This window comes from Mizuhopecten yessoensis, unplaced genomic scaffold (assembly GCF_002113885.1).
Source record: "Mizuhopecten yessoensis strain PY_sf001 unplaced genomic scaffold, ASM211388v2 scaffold9123, whole genome shotgun sequence".
Taxonomy (NCBI): domain Eukaryota; kingdom Metazoa; phylum Mollusca; class Bivalvia; order Pectinida; family Pectinidae; genus Mizuhopecten; species Mizuhopecten yessoensis.
Window position 1 is genome coordinate 1,555 of NW_018407890.1, and position 3,356 is coordinate 4,910.

A 3,356-nucleotide genomic window follows, 5' to 3' on the forward strand; every position below is an offset into this window, starting at 1 on the left:
TTATGTAGATAAAATTTTGACTCCAGGGATAGCCATGATTGTATTTCAAAATGCAATTTAAAAAGAGTTCAAACGACAAACCCTGATAATACAGTGTGATAATCTATAAATGTCCAATATCTGTCACACTCAAGCTTTCATATCCTTCACAGAAAACTGATGGTGTGGTTTAGTCTCGGTCGGTAATGAAGGATCCCAACGAGGAGAAAGTGTACTCTAGGAGGGAACAGGACTTTCATCTGGCCAACATACCCAACCTTGGACTATATGATGAGGATCTTGAAATGGGTAAACATAGTTTTATGCCTTTTATAAGTTCAGTTGATAAAAAAAGTAAATAAAGGATAAATCAAACATAATCACATTCTGGTCTGGACATTTTGCTTCTTGTAAATAATAATTATGATATTTTTTTTAATTTTCTGTTATTGAATGACCATGTATATCAATTTTAGTCTTTCATTGATACTACCAGATGGGATATCTGGTTTAAACCTGTCTGTCTATCTGTCTGTCAGTCTGTCTGTCCATTTGTCAGAGGGATATTTAACATACAGTCTTTCACCTACAATTGCAAAGTTTTATATGTGAGTACACTGTATATCTTAGGATGTCAGAGTTTTACTTGATAAAATTGCGTTTGTGCTCCTCTATATATAGTTATCTCCCTTGGTTTACTTTTCATGCCAATGATTGTCTAAACATTTGGGGATTATGGATTCCTCACAAACTTTTGTTTTCAGTTTCTTGTAGACTTTTAAGTTACATCTTCAAGCTTGAAGACAAAAGGGGAAAACTGCACTGAGCACTGAACAAATTCAGAAAACATTCAGAGTAGGAATTCCTTTAATATATTTTTGGCCAAAATTTGTTGATAATAATTTTCAAACTCATGAATGTAATATACAATTATTTAATATTTTTGTATGTTTTTTTAAAGAGCCTTTTTAAATATACAGTACAACAATTATTTTCACACGATTCCACAAGTCTACAGTTTTGTCTTAAAACTTCACGTTTTCTTTTTCAAGGCATATGGTTCGGGATTCTGAGAGGCATATCAGCCATAGCAGTAATGTCCTAACGTAAGTACAAATACAGAAGTACCCTCTTGAGTACAATATCTAACGTAAGTACAAATACAGAAGTACCCTCTTGAGTACAATATCTAACGTAAGTACAAATACATAAGTACCCTCTTGAGTACAATATCTAACGTAAGTACAAATACGGAAGTACCCTCTTGAGTACAATGTTTTTATCTGTCAATGTTGCTCGAATTTTAATTCTAGCGAACTTGTTCTGATACATTATAATAAAGATTGTTCTGCATGAACAGAAACAAGAGTGTACCAGATGATACCAAGTTTGATATCGTTGGTAACGTGACATACTGCAGATAAGAAAAATGGGCTGTATATGTATGCCTCCATTCCCGAAACCTATACTGACACTCTAGATATTTACCCCTTAATATTTGTTTCATATTTACAGAACTTGATTGTATTTGCAGCCTGGTTGGTGATGTACCTCGTCCGAGACATGCCAGGATCAGTGAAGCTTCAGATGCTGAGGGAAAATTTCTAAGCCAAGGAAGCACTTTATACAATGGAGACAGTATCGAAGGCCAGACATGGCGATGATAATGCCACTGACGCCACCAGGATGCAATTCTGATGACAACTACGAGGTTTATCTCCGAGACAAATGATAACTGGAAAAAAATAGATACAAAAAGAGAGGTGTTTGTCCCTGATTACTAACATCAAAGGCAACTGTTAACTTGTGATTTTTAGAATAATCTGTGATTATCATAAATACCCTTTTTTTTTTTTTGGCCTAATTTCAACCTTACAGCAAATTACACATTTAAGTGTGTTTTTCTACACAGCTTTGAAGGGATATTCTTCTTCTTGAATCACGTTTACGACATACCAAGTAGCTTTCTTTTTAACTTCAGTGTAGCTGTAATCCATTATAACCCAGTACTTTCAGGTTGTAGATATAGTATTAAGTATTAAAACCAAAATCTTGTTGTTAAACATTTGATTTAAAACAAACATTGAATCTATTGTTGCGCAATTTATAGACATGCATACTCATTATTATTGAAGACTGGAAGAAATTGTTTGTTCCTTAAAATCTAGATACATGTATTTTCTCAAACTACAGTATAAATTGTAGTTTTATTCAGTTATATATATAATTTATTTCTTTAAGAGTTTGTATAGGAAATATTATATTCACTTATAGCCTTATAAATATTATACCAAATCATGTATTTTATTAAATAATCTTTTATTGTAAATTATTAAAAATATCATGTGTACCAAAAATATTCTTTATGAAAGAAACTTTCAAATAGTGCTATGAAAGAGGTTTATTTTCAATTTAAAAATAAAGTCCAACAAGTAAGATGCTAACGAAATCAATTTTATGATTTCATATTTGACCTTGTCATGAGAAAGGGTCAAATGTCAAATGTTCATTTTATATACCATTTTGGTCCATTTGGTCCATTTACATGACTTTATGTGTGTGCTCTGAAAATATTTTTTATAGTTTTTGAAACGAGCTGCTGATAACAAATCATTTTATGGTTATTGAAACTTCATAGCAGTTTTAATTGTGGAATGTAACACCTGATCATTATCATATTACATTGTTTTCCACTCGATGTTAGTGTCTTATACTTTGCCTAACTTCAACATATTTTGCTAAAATAATCAAGATAATTTTTATTCAATTACATATTTGTTTTTGATATTGTGCCTGGATGATAATTTTGCTGTTGGATAGATATTTTAACTCTGATTTAAAATTTAGTTTTTATAACTAACTTTCTCTGATACAATCCCACCTTGTTTTTCTAATATGTGAATTATCATGTACAATGTATATATCAGAAACTTGAGTTTAAGTTTAAATAATGAAATTATCAGATAATTGTTTATTATAATTTAGAGTTGTGCTATTTCTATGGACATTGGAGTACCACTAATATTCTTATGACATTTCCTTTCAAGGAAAAGCCGGTTTTTCAGAAAGTTAAAACTGAAGTATTGTTGAAAAAGTTTGAAAGAGTCCAAAAGTAGAAAAGTTACACAAACAAAAGTATCCAATGATACCATATGTTCTTATTACATTGAACATTTGTCATATACCTGTAAAATATCGGGGAACACTTCCTGTACACACTTTGTACATATAACATGTAGTTAGTTGTCTTCTTCATATTTGTGACTTGGAAAGTTAAATCAAGCATTTTATGATAAGATATAAACATATTTTATAATGTACGATATTGTAAAGGCAGAAATCATTTGGATTTTACCATCAGATTTAAAATCGTGTTT

The 3,356-nt window shown here is 30.9% G+C and overlaps 1 long non-coding RNA gene across 1 annotated transcript; it reads left to right on the forward strand.

The window, feature by feature from the left end:
• Nucleotides 1-109: 109 nt before the first annotated feature.
• LOC110457402 lies at nucleotides 110-1,882 on the forward strand. The gene is made up of 3 exons (XR_002463690.1): nucleotides 110-288; nucleotides 1,032-1,085; nucleotides 1,514-1,882. It is a non-coding gene; the product is annotated as an uncharacterized LOC110457402 (long non-coding RNA).
• The last annotated feature ends 1,474 nt before the right edge of the window (nucleotides 1,883-3,356 follow it).